Genomic DNA, 14182 nt, shown 5'->3' with positions numbered 1-14182 from the left:
AGCGATGCCAGGCCGCAGGAGTGATACCAGGCTGCAAGAGCAATACCAGGCCATGGGAGCAATACCAGGCCATGGGAGCAATACGAGGCCATGGGAACCATACCAGGCCATAGGAGTGATACCAGGCTGCAAGAGCAATACCAGGCCGCAGGAGCCATACCAGGCCGCAGGAGCCATACCAGGCCGCAGGAGTGATACCAGGCCACAAAGAGCAATACTCTGTCTGACGGTGACCAGGTGCAGATGGAGAGCATCAGACCACGTCACATCTACATCCATCTTGCCAGGGAGCAACCCTCAAACAGTCTGACCAAGCCACTGCCATGAGTTGGTGCGGCTCTCTTTGTATGAGCAATACAAAGCCTCCAGATCCAAAGGCGCTCCTCCATCACCCATCTCTTAGCTTTCACAGGCACCGTGGCTATCTGAGTGACCAATCTGGCCAGGATGCTGATGTTCCCTGGAGACTGTCCTCCACCCACAGCATTGCCATATGGGAGAATAACTACAGTGTGAGGCACTTTTTGGCACAGGAACAGGAGAACAACCCCTGCCCCTCAGGGATCTCCCAGGGGGTTAAACCAGGAGCACAAATAGTAAGCCAAATCATTAAGGACACACTTAGATTGTATTCTGTCTCTTGTAAGACAGAAGTCCCCTATATCAAGAAATTTGTTCATTACCTAGTCACATGAAATTAAAGAGGTCATTTACCTTTCTTTCTGTGATAAAATAAGTTGCAGATTACATTGTGTGTCTCCTCCCCACAAACTGGATTTCCTCCCTCACAAAATTTGCAGAAAGGTGCACCTTTGTGAAGTATTTAAAAAAAAAAAAAAAAAAAGAAACCCAACAACCTTAAATGCAGCAGAAATACAGTAATACAGTCAGGGTTCAGACACCTTTCAAATGGCTTCATCTGGACATTAAGGGCTTTATTCCCCAATATTTAACTGCCCCTCTACAGGCATAATGGGGCCTCAGAGTGAGAGTTCATGCAACTGATACCACAAGAGAAGCTCTCTTTACATCAAACGCATGGCAGAACCTGGCTGTAATGTATAAGGAGCTGGGTCCTCTGAGGTGCACTGCTCTGAGAAAACAGCAGAGAAAGGGCACTTTGAACCGCTGTGATAGAAAAGAGTGAGAATAATAACAAAGCTTTAAGTAACACCCTTTTGCTTGCCTTACATTAAATCTCCTTTGTCAAATGTCCCTTCTTTTTTAGAAAAACTAACATTTTAAACTTTCCAGTTAGCATTGCTAATGATTTCTGTCTGTTAATGCTTACTCATTACCAGCAACTGAAATTGTTCAGCAGGAAAGTTTGTTTGCTGCTGTTTGATACCCACCAGCTTTTGCAGCAGGATTGCTGTCCTCCAGAACACACAGGGAATAATATACATTCATAAATTAAAATATCACAAATGGAAACATTTAATCCAAAACAAAATATACTTTTATGGTACTAACAGAAAGACCATTTCAATAACGTGGCAAAGTACCTTCATTTTCAAGCTACTTTTCCAATCTATGAATTATTTGCTTTCTCTCCCATAGAAGACACCCAAACATCCTATTCTCCAGCGACATGCCTTAAAGACCCATTCCATTCCTTGCTAAAACTAGTGCAGATTGTTTGCTGCCCACAGGGACTCCTTACAGAAGGCAACATCCCACTCCTTCCTCTGCCTCAGGACACTGCAAATACAGCTCTGAACTATTTATTTATAACTGATACTAAATCTTCCGTGGCACCAAGAGCCAAATCTGAATGCTACAAAAGGAGTTTCAGGACTTCTGCAACCCATTTTATCTCTCACTAACCTTTTCCTGCTCTACCTTATTTTCTTAAGGCACAGCTTTTTTTTTTTTCTCCTCCTCCCTCCCCTCTCCTTCCTTCTAACATTTAATTTGTCTTATGTGACTCAAGTAAGCCTTTCTTCTGGTGACCTAATATTTTAACCTTAAGCATGATGAAAAACAGACTTCACAAATCTGACACTTGAATTAAAAGTGAAACACATGCCTCAGCAGAAGTTAATTAAAAATAATACATATAATGTTAGCTTGTTTAAACTATTATTCGACCGAAAATTTGCACCCATCAATAACTACTACAGTCTGCAGTCGCTACAAAAATAAGAGTAACAACCACAAGCTTAAGCTCAGTGCAAAATTACCTATTTTACTTCTCCTTTCACTTAGAAAAGCTGACAGAGATGCTGGTGAAGCTGCTGAGCTCTGCCCACGGGGAGCTGGGGCACGCACTATGCGAGGGCTGCCTGCCCACAGGCACAGACCTCAGCATGCCTGGACACAAATGCAGCGCTGCTGGATGCCTCGCTCCTCAGCCAGACACAAGCTGCAGATAAGTAACCACCTGTGCAGGCACCTAGCCTTGTTCCTCTTGACGTGGTAACTCCAGCCCTGAATGTATACACGGTCCCTTCTGATGGGCTGAGCACTTCAAAGTAAGCGCAGTGGATGGAGAGCGATTATGTGGAAAAAGATGACCTGACGTTCCAGACTCCTTTTAAAAATCTAGTGGAAAACACATTTTTCTATAGGGCTTTCTTAGGAATTCTGTCAAGGTACGAAGGCAATGTTTTTCTCTGCTGACAAGCAGTCCGGGGTTGCTGAGTTGATGAGCATAATGCAGCACTTCGGCTGGGGGTATCTGGTAAGCTCCAAACCATTTTAAGCAGTTAGTCTTATTTGAAATAGTTGGTCAAGTTTAACAACTGTGAAAACATTTAAAGTTCACATAACTTGCAGGTCTATCATAAATTCTGCTACTGACAGACACACATAAATAGAGGCTACTCAGCTGGGAATAGCCAGTCTGCTTTAAAGGGTACCGTGAGTTATATTGCACTGAGAATGCCTTCTGAAAAAGATTGCTTTCGAGATAAGAAACTCATTCTTAAGACAATAAACATGAGTGAAAATATGCTTCGGTGAAAATTAAGATCTGTCCATCCACTCCCTAAAGGTAACAGAATAAGGCACAGGGAACTTGTTTGCTTTCTTTAGAAGCGCTATGCCTCGTGACGCAGGCTGCACAGACCAGCGTGAAGCAGTCACTCTTCAGTAACTGGGCTCAGGACCAGAAGATTCCGATTTCAGTTAGCCTTGAGAAGGATGCCCAGCCTAAATTACAGAGATCCTGATCTGAAGAAAGAACTGTGTACAAACAGCAGCTTTCTGTTCAGAAACGGGCCAGATATCTCCTAAAACGTCTCTTCTTAGGAAAAGAGGCAGTCACTGCCATTTTCTCCTGCTACCCCGAAAGAACGAACATTGCAACTCACCTTCCTTCCCATCTTCAGGCAGCAGCACTGAAAGAATTATTAAGTAAATTCTGACCTCCCTTAGATTTTTTTTATGTCGCATGGTGGTAAGTAAAGAAGGAAACATGGCTGAATTTGCAAGGCCAACCAGTTAGAAACACTGCCAGCTTAAAATGTTTGTCCAAGGAACTCGAAGAAAAGCCCAGCTCGTAAGATGTTTGTACAAAACATGTAAGATAATGCCATCTGGCAGTTCATTTGCAGCCAACAGCTGCTATTCAAGGGGAAAGAAACCACCTTCCTGCTTCCCAAACCAGCACCACTTTTCTTCTCGTTCAAGTGGCAGAAGAAGAAAGAGTTATATATTTTTCTGGATTGGTTGCAAGAAACACAACTAGCTGATATTTACCAAGAAATAAAAACTATGCTGTTTATTTATTACTCCAGCATGCCAGCAACTGAAAATACCAATTGGATGAAGCTTAGCATGAGAAGAAATTATGCTAACTTGCCACCATGTATGGATGACAAAATTCTAAGACAATTTGCAATCGATCTCTTCTGTAAATTGATGTGGAGGACATTCGGAGCCCCAGCTGCACCCAGCTGCAGCATCCTTGGTACGGTCTCCTACCAGCTCCCAGGCTAAATGCAGTGGGTTGAGCCACAGGACACAGCATTTCAGCTGTAATTCTGAAATTAAATGGTATTGATAAGGTTATACGCACGTTGTAAATGATATCAATGCATTCCCTCACTGGAAAAATATTATTTCAGATAAAAGTAACTCCAAAAACTGTTCCTAAAGCCTTGCTTTAATAAAGTCTGTCCTGGCACACTTTTGCAGTTGTGCTTTATCAAACCTAAAAGCTGTATTTTATCTTTGAGTGGGTGAAAAGCTGGCTTGCATCAACACTAACTCTTATCGTGGTGTGGTAACATAAAACATGTATTTCACAGTTGCATAAAAAATTAAATGAGGATTATGCCGAACATCATCAAAAACGGCGTGCACGCATACAACCCATGCAGCAGGGCATTTCATGCACAGTGTGCACGAGACGAAAACCTGAGGAGACACCACTATTTGTATACCACTGCTCCATTTATCCAGACAGGGAACTTCAGTTTGGCATAACAATGATTGTCTATTTTGTCCCATGAAAGTGCCTGCTGTGTCACAGGTGGGGTAACATTTCTGTGCTAGTCACCCTCAGAAGAACACAAAGCAGTTCTGCAGACATCCATGGAGCTGCTCTGGGCTTATCCCCATCAGCTGAGACCAGAATCGGACTCAGTGGCAGCTCCTGATGTCAGCTATGGCCTCCAAATCAGCTCCCTGCGCAAGCAAACATTCCCCAGATCACTCCTCCGCATTAATCATTGCTAAAATCATAGTTTCTCTCATTATCTTTTGTTCACTTCAGCACTACTAGCACTGAAGTCCAAGTCCTCACCTGCTGGCTGTGCCCGGGCATCGGCACCCATAGAGGGGGACATACCAACACCACCAAAGCTTCAGTTAGTACTAAAAATTGCCACGAGAAGCAGAAGCCCCATCAGGAGAGCTCAGAAACCAGCTTAGCTGCAAGTTGTAGAGAAAAGGGCTTTGCCATGCTTTTACTGCATCCAGATTAAGAGATTCTGCAATAATTCATACTTCCTTCTCGCAAGTTGGAAATGGTAGAACCACCAACAATAATGCAGATAAAATGTAGAAGTGATTTATGTATGCAACTACCTTCCAATAAGGAAACTTCAGATAGCAGCTACTGAAATCCCACCTTTTCAACACAGTCAGCTCAGGAGAGCTTGCACCCGGGGCAACTTTCCATGTCCTTCCCCAGTGCCTGGAGGCTCCGGCGCTGCAGCACCTGCATAAAAACTGAGGGGAAGAAAACCTAAGTGCAGCCACCCTCATCCAGGCCATTAGATGGAAGACTACAGCAGTCTCTTCTCCCCTCTGACACCCCAAGACTGGCTGTGAACCTGCGACGGGGATCACCTGTATGCACTCCAGGTGCTAGCTGCCAGGCAGGACTGTGGCAAAGAACGTGTGCGTTCTTCGACGGCAAAGTTGTGACTGAGAGCAAATTTGCTGTAAGTACATTTCCTGACACAAGACATCTGCCTGGAAAGCTATGGCAGGGTAACGTTTGCTATTCATTTTTGCTTAACGCTGGCCGTGGTTGGCACGGGCATCCATAACAGCATCCATCTACTCACGGCTCAGATAACTGCTTTCCTTCCCCACCGAGGCAGCCACACACGGATTTTCCTGTTAACAAGATCAATAAACTTGACACATTCTGAAATCAATGATTAACTCCTTTTACAGTATTTGAACTTGCCTGGGGTTACTGCTTTGAACAGCCAATGCCAGAGCGTCGTGCGTGTTTTTAATTATCAGGATAAATAACGTAACACCTTATAATCTTCTTCCTCGAGCTTAATGATTTGGTGATGAAGTAACACAAATTGCAACCAAGTAGGTAACTACACGCGGGCGGGCTATGCAGCGATCTTATCCAGATAGGAAAACTCCTTCTGAAGGTTTCATACCGCACGGCAGGACTGAAAGCAGCACGGGTCAAACCAGGTTTATTCCCATTTGAAATGCTTTTACTAGACTGAATAAACACTAGAACCACTGCTTCTGCTACAGGCTGTGCAAGCCCCAGGTAAAACCTGAAGCTGATGCTAGATGATGGACACATCCATGCAATTCTGTGCGGCACTGCGAGCTCAGGGTGTTTGTAGGACTGTAATTCATCATCATTATCGTTATGACTATTGTTGTGGTTATTATTATTATTTCTCTTGAATAACTGCTACCACGAGCAACAGGAGCTTTCACTGCTAATGGTTTCAGCGCTTCCTTGTCACTCAGTTTCCAGCCCGATGGCAGCTTTGCACAAAGCTCTGCCCTGAGCTGAGCGGCTGCACGCCATCGGGATCTGATGAACCTCCAGCAGATCTCCCACCGCTCCTCATCAGCACAAACTGAAAACATCAGGAGAGGATTTGTTTAACGAACAGCAAGGGGAGCTGGGAGCTAAAATAAGCGAATGAAACGAGAAAAAGATAGAGATTTTCTCACTGAGGTTTTACTACCTGGTTTTGCAGAATATTTTGTTACAACCACAGAAGTATTATAAGCCTTGAAACAGGATTTCCCTTATAATTAAAGGCCTTACGGCATAGGAGAATCTCACCGCACCGTGGAGATGACCTCAGACGTTAACTGGTTTCTGAAATGTTTGTTCTTTCCTTCATCTCTTCCACCAGACCAACTCCCATGGCTGCCAGATCCCTGCAAAGCGCCCTAAGAACATTCAGCCACCAGAAGGTGCAGGCTTTTAGCTAAAACAAGACTGTAAAAGACTTGAAAGCCCATGCTCCATGTGACTGAAGTAGCATACTCTCCCATAACACTGAATTCTTAGGCTGAATGCCCAATCTTTCCAATCTTTTTGGCTTTTTTTTTCTTTTTTTTTCTCTTTAGATAGAACAACAGGACCCAAAATGAAATGGAGAGCTCCCAAAGGCTGGGACTGGGAGGGAGGAGGCTTCGGTGCTTGGGTTCCATCACAACATTGACCCCTCCCTCCCCAGAACAGCAGTACCCAGCTCTTACAGGGAAGGAGAATTGGAGAAGGGTCTGTACTGTAACTACACACAGACAAAACAACAAAACAATAACCTCTGCCAGAAACCTGAGATTCTCTAAACGCAACACACATCTGGACTGCTCACACACAAATCACAGTCTCTCCAAAACATCCAAATCATCTTTTGTTGCTCTTGAAGACAAGACAAATGCTCAGGGCAAGCCCTTCCCCAGAAAGCAGCCTGAGACAGCTCTGTTCTCCAGTGCCTTAACCTGACATGGGTTGGGAAGGGTGAATATCACTGTTACTGTACTATGGTCGAATCTTGCCTTCCAGCCTTTGGGCTCAAACAAATCCTTGTAAGGCATTTAAGTCACCCCTATGGTTAGAACTAACTGAGACTTTGTTTGGATGGGAATTATCTTAGAAAACATCATCTCTTCTGAAAACTGGAATGTGTCATAAAAATACAGTGGTTTGGACGACACTGCAATCTTCTAGCAGCTCCAGAAGGGGTTTCTGGGTTAGAGGGAACTTGGCTGCAAAACTGTTGTTATTGGGAATGACCACAAGGGAGATGGGGTCTTCCTCCTGTCTGGTGGGCACTTGGTGGGCTGGGGCTGTGCAGCACTTCCTAAAGCTCTCATCTTCATTTCAACAATGAATGAAACCAAATACCGAAGGCCCAACATTTTTAATCAAGAGCAATTCCCTGTTACCAGCCAGTCCTAGTGGCAGCCCTACCATGGAATTTAGCAGCATGGGTTGGGCGTCCCAGCGTGCACTCAACCCAGGCCAGCGTGTTTGGTGGGAATAGGGCCCTGGGGAACATTAAGAATCTATAGCATTAACAGGAACAATACTTGGCCGGTCTGACTATTTGGTTTAACTCACAAGACTCAGCTTATTAACAGGCTTAGTCAGATGCAGATTGCCAGCTGTGCATAATGATCGGATTTTTTTGCAACAGTCAAAGACGGTCCCCACAAATACAGTGCCCCAAAGGCTGCAGGAGATGAGCAGGGTAAGGAATGCAACTTTTCAGCTTTTCATGATGTTTTTTTCCCATTCTATCGCCAAACGGAATAAAGAAACTTCAAAATGACCCTCACTTTGCTCATTTAAAATAAATCAGAAAAGTAAGCCCACAGCCTGTAACTCAGGCTCAATTTATACAATTACAGGATTTAAGTGTTTACATAAACCAATTCTTCTAATGATTCATCGAAACTCCTTAAAGAAAGAAGAATTTATCCTCTTCCTGCACTTTATGCATCAATCCTTCAAGACTTCTGTGTGTTCCTAAATCCACAGCGTTAAAAATAAGGCAGGAAGGTAGCTGAACCTAATTCCTAACAGTGTAAATTCACCTTCCAGTGTTATATTCAGCATTTATCGAGTGTGGTCAAACAAACAGTGCAACAGGACTAATGCAGCTAGGCTAAATGAACTCACTAAATGGGAAAGGCACGAGACCTGGTCCAGAATTTCCCAGATGCCAGCTTCAGGACGGAAGGAGCAAAGCGCTGGGGTCAACTCTTCAGCCCTGCAGCTCTCCTGGGCCCTGCCACAATCCCTGTGTGCAACGTCATTACCGGCCATGCAACTGGGTCATATCAAAGCCCCACAGGAATAAAAGCACAAACTCTTTCAATATTATCTGCAGCATTCCACAAAGGCTGTTTCTATACATAACATTTATTTACATATGTAGTTGCTACGGGTGATACTGCACAGAAGGAAAACAAATACTGTTCTTAATGGTGCATTGTCTTTTCCTACATACTATAACAATGCACCAGGCAGTTCTGGCTCCTGCTGTCCAAGTCACGATGCATTTTGCTCCCCTTTCTCTCCCCACTTAAAAAATACTGATATCAGCGTGATTAATTTGTTTTCAGATAACACAGCTATGTCTCCAAATTGTGTCATACCTTTCCCTCAGACCTCATGAAGACAGAAGGGCTTCTGCTTGCACTACATGACAGATAAGGGTGGAACACGTCAATTAAAACAGGTAACAGTATTTATCAGGTACCCTTTCAAAAGTGCAAAGCACTTTCTAAGTTAAATCTCATTCCAAACTCCAGGCCAGTTTCTTTTCTGCCAATTTACCATAGCATAACAAACGACAATTTCACCCTCTCCATTAGCAAGAGCTAGGATAAGAGCTCTGTGGCACAGACCTCACATTTTTTGCAGCACTGCTCACATGAAAACCCATGGCTGACGCACGGGCGCAGCCGACAACAATAATCCATTAACACGCGTGTTGGGCTGGGCCTCCAGAGCTCAGTTCTCTGCTTTGTTACTGCATATATAAAACCTTGGGCAAACTACCCATTGGTGTCAGACCCAGACAGGGGGAGCAGCGTGACTTCAGCGGCATCTGAACCAGCACAAAGCGGTGAAGGCAAGCAAGCACACCTTCAATCTTACTCTGGCTCAGCTTCCCATATGTGGTCTGGGAGATAAGAGAAGGTAAAGAGGCAAAGGAGCCTGGGGTTTCCAGATAATGTGTATATTTAGCTACATAAGTACCTTGAAGTAGATAAAATGCACTCCAACACCGGCTGTAACCAATTCGTTTAATACCAGACATAAATACTGCTTCCTAAATGCAGTACTATATTCACCCAGAGGTTTCCACTTGACGTTTGCTTGCTCAGGGGTGCCCAGGACCAAGGCCCCTCCTGGCCCAGGAGCCTCAGCAGTCCCTCCACCAACCCCTGACGCCACAGGAATGTCAAGAGGAAAATCACAGAGAAGTAACCAGGGAGAAGGTGAGACAGTGCCTAGCAGATAAGCGTGCAGATCAAAGACACGGCAAAGAGCAGCTCTCCCTGGAAACACCTCATTTCCACAACCAGCAGGCCTGCAGCAGCTAATCTGGCTCTCAGACCCTGGCAAAACCACGGGGGTATTACTTGCAGTCAAGTGAAGTAATGCAACAGAACATAATGTGGTTTCTGTCAGCATCAGCCACTCTGACTTCATCTTCACATTGCACAACTGTTTTGCACAAATGTATTTATATTGGCCTCCGCATACAATGTCCCACTCAAAGTTTGCCCTGTGGCATCTGCACCAACACGCACCAGGGCTATAAAAGAGCCAGCCCCCGGACCTGTGGGATTTGTGTTCAGTCCTCACTCAGCACTTCCACAGACACCAAAAGCAGCACTGGTGGCAGTGACAGCAAGGAAAGCTGTTCCGGCCCTGGGGTAAGCGTGGGTGCAGCAGGCAGCAGCAGCAGGGTTGGGCTCAGGATGCTCTGAAGCAGCTCCCCAGTGAATCCGCTCTTTCCTCTTTATCGTTTTTGGGATCTTTTTCTATAAAATTTAACTTCTCTGGTCAAAAGAAGCCCCTGTGAAATGTTCAGTCGAACACACAGTTGGCCAAGTCTCACCTGGATGCCGGCCAGTGGTTATGTGTTTTCTCGCTGAAGAGAACCATGCTGACATCCAGCCACATGGAGCCACTGTATAAAAGATCTGTTCTACTAAAAAACCCAGATGTGTTTAACTGGAAAAAAAAAAAAAAAAAAACCATAAAAATCTTAATCACTGAAAAAGAGGATGGGAGAATCCTGCGGGGTTTGTGGTTTCACAAGCCTTGCAAACTATTTCTGGGAAGCACAAACGCCATTTGATTTTATGAATCAAATGCCCCTTAAAATTACAGCCCTCTCCTCTCCTCTTTTCCTTCTCTCCTCATTTCGAGTGGGTAAATAAAGAGCAAACAATGCCATACTTTGCTTGCGTGCAAAGAGGGCCCTGCGAAGAGTCAGAGGGCTGCAGATGCACTCTGCCATGGGGCACGGGCTGCACATCCTGCAGCAGTGACGCTGATGGAACAGGCATTTTTGGCCTTCAACACCTAAAACACCATGTCTTGTGAACTTACAGAACACTTCGAAGAGGTGCCGTGCTTTCCTACTGATGGTTCCACTGCACTAAGGCCAGAAGGCCGCCCTGCCAAGTGCTGCACGTCACCTGCAGGTTAAGACCTTTCAAAATGTGCTCACAAAACAACAGATTTTGTATGTTTTTTGCACAACTTCGGCACAGAGATGACATTTTCCTGAGCTCGTCCCATCGAACTACACGCCATTAGGTTTTGCCTAGCTCATTTTTAGATTGGGTTATCTAAAAAGGCATTTCTGTTTTCTCTTCCACTACAGCAGTTCCTGAGCAGAGTGCAAGTGACCTCCCCCTGCTCTACCCCCAGAGGCTCACACCCAGGATCCTTCCAGGACCAAGCAAGAGAAGTTCAAGGCAAGCCCAGAGCATCGCTCCAGGTGGAGGAACCAATACAGACAGAGGAAAAACGTACAAAAATGAATTGTGGGGAAAAACCGAGCACTCAACCATTCTCCAGGCCAAATGATCTCTACTGTTACACTGATTTCTCTCATTGCCTGGAACCTGCTGTGCACAGCCCTTTCTCTGCAGCCCCTGGAGAGACCTGAGGTTGGGATGCACACTGCCACGTCCTTAAAGGACCAAACCTCGCCCAGAATGTTTCAAAGCGACACAAAGCATCAGAACTTCAAAAATAAAGGAAAAATTAAAAGTGCTAAAATAGCAGATTTGGCCTTTCACACCAAGAGCCACCAGGACCTGAGTTACCAGATGTACGAGGGGCCCCTGGCTGCTGCCTGCTCTGGAGGTGCCCTTGACAGCCCCCACTTCATGGAAGCTATTTCAGCCAGCACGGCCGCCCTGCTCCAGGCACACAGCCGAGCTGTGCCCTGCAGTGTTTGCACTCTGCCCACAGCTCCATGGGCGCCTGGAACGGGCCCTGTATCTGTTGCACCTTCGGGCAGAACAAAGACAGAATAACAATTTATTTATAAAGCAGGAGTGTGGTTCTGCTAAAGAAAAAAAGAGAGAGAGAGAAGCATCTTTACACTGTGCTACACACGTGGAGCAGCAGAGCATGCCAGTGGAATGCAGCTCTTCAACCCCACAGATAAGGCTTTAAAGCTGACCTTTGCCAAACACCAGAGAGCTGAGGGAAGGACACTCAGGTCAGCCAGTGCTTTGCAATGCCCTGCTTTGTTCATTCCCCGATGGATGGCGGTGGCACACTGCTGCAGGAGTCTCCTTCATTTGCTTCGGACTGGTTTGCAAACCAGACATTTGGCTCTAACCAACCACGGAAAGCAGAAAGAATAAGGATATAACACACACGAGAATTAAGATGTTAACTCGCATCGCCTGTCTTCTTTTCCAGAAGTTATCCATTTAACCTTTTTATTTTTTAAGCTGCAGTGGGACCATCTATTTTTCTGCCATCACGTAAGTGCAGAACTCTGCACCTATAAATTATACGAAGAAAAGTGCTGAGCATATGGATTTTTTTACAAACATGATCCTCCAATTAAATCCTCAAATGAACAGAACCTTCCACTCATGGGAGATTAATACAGACAGCATGGGAAAAGCACAGCCACCGAGGATGACTGCTACTTGCCATCGATTGTGTTGATTGTGAAGAAAGTCATGCTGATAAGGCACAAACACTACCAAAGTATGAGTCCTGCAGGGAACAGTCTCCAGGCTCTCTTCATATTTGAAGAAGTATTAACCCCTAGAACGTCAATAAATATTTTCAGACAAGAAAGCTCACCAGAGCTGTTGAAAATGTTCTGTTCCCCTACGACAAAGAGCACTGCTGCCTTTAACCAGTATGTCTTCAAACACTTTTTTGTGGCACTTCCCCGTGTAACGTGGAATCACTCTGAACACAAGCACTTTCGCCAAATTTCCATTAATTTCATAGCTAATAATTTGTTTGCCAGCTTGCAAGAAGAGCAGATTATGCACGATATCTGAAGGTATTTTTTTGCATGGAAAGAACAGCAAACAGCTTTCCTCCTGCATTCCACAACACGTAATTTCTCTTTGCAGCTCAGCTCAATCCAGCTGGAACTCGCCAAGCGCTGCTATCCGTGAGGCTGTTGCACTCATGCCACTGGCAGCAGATATGAACCAGGTTCATGACAACCCACTGACATTTTTTTTTTTTTTACTCCCATTTAGTACGAGCTCCAAGTTTATCATTTCTCTCTCATAAGCTTCTTCCTGATTCTCTCATTTCACAGATTAAATCTGGTTAGCTTCTACAGGAATGTAAACGTTCCCCATTCAGTAAAACAGAGTATGCCTGCGTACGTTTCTTTGGATATGTTACCCTCCAATGTTTAGAACAATGCGTCCTCTCATTAGACAGACCCACAACCTCCCAGGGTAATGAAGTGTGATTAACTATCTTTCTTGGCTACAAATTTTAAAGGCACAATTATAAAGTCGACTACTGCAGAGGAAGTCTCACTTTATTGTCACCTTTTCACGTCTTCGTGCTTGTAGCCATGTGTAACAACAGGCAGGGCATGCTGAGAGCAAAATGAAAATCCTGGATTGAATCCCTTTAAAGTCAATGTAATGTTTGATATGGCGCATACAGAGAAAAAAAAAAACAGAGAAGCAGTTTGTCCTTTCCCTCGTGGATGATGATGTGCAGGCATCACCCTAGAGCTCAGTCTGACTCACTGAATTAATGGGAACATTTGCTGTCATTTCTCCATAACTGGGTGAGGCTTTTAGGGAAGAGATAAATTGTCAGAAAGTGAAACAGGAAAAAGGTTCCCAAACCAATTTGGTTTCAAGAAAAAAAAAAAAAAGCAACACAAGGCAATCCTCAGCAGCCCAGACAGCGAAATCCCAGCACAGCTCCATGCTTTCTGTGCTCACACTGCTCTCCTGCAGACTTTTAACAGCTTTGCCTCACCTTACAAATTTTAGAAAACCCCAAACTTGGCAGAAGCAGGCACCAAATGCACAACCTTCCCAAATCATTAAGGACATCTCCCACCTCCCACGGCGCAGTGCAGCTTTGCTCCCCAAAGCACCACACTCACAAAAAGGGGCCTAAGACCCAGCGAAGAGCTCCCCTTCCTAAACAAACCCAGTAACTTCACTGCAGGCACCTTCAAAAGATAAGAACACATTTTACGGCATTCCATTAGAGGGCATCCTAGCATGTCCTTTTGTGGTCAGATGCTTTCCTTAATTTATATCCTCTGCAATACTTTGTGAACAATCTTCTATAAGGACAGTCAGGGGCATTCACATCCTCAAACCTCTGCATCCCTTGTAACTGTATTGACAGTTTCAATCCCTGTTTCTGTTGGTATTGTATCTCTCTTCTAACAGCTTCACCGCCTGGACAGGCGGGTTTTCAGCATTATTTCACACGTGCAAGGTGTGTGAA

At 44.8% G+C, this 14182-nt stretch overlaps 1 protein-coding gene across 2 annotated transcripts in view; it reads right to left on the bottom strand.

Annotated features, from left to right (window-relative positions):
- Window positions 1-14182, bottom strand: part of ROR1 (receptor tyrosine kinase like orphan receptor 1) — a 137821-nt gene that overhangs the window by 17444 nt on the left and 106195 nt on the right. The window lies entirely within an intron of this gene.

Source organism: Numida meleagris, chromosome 7 (assembly GCF_002078875.1).
Source record: "Numida meleagris isolate 19003 breed g44 Domestic line chromosome 7, NumMel1.0, whole genome shotgun sequence".
Classification (NCBI taxonomy): Eukaryota; Metazoa; Chordata; class Aves; order Galliformes; family Numididae; genus Numida; species Numida meleagris.
The sequence above is the reverse complement of the archived record's forward strand: the minus strand, read 5'-3'. Positions and strand labels throughout refer to the sequence as shown.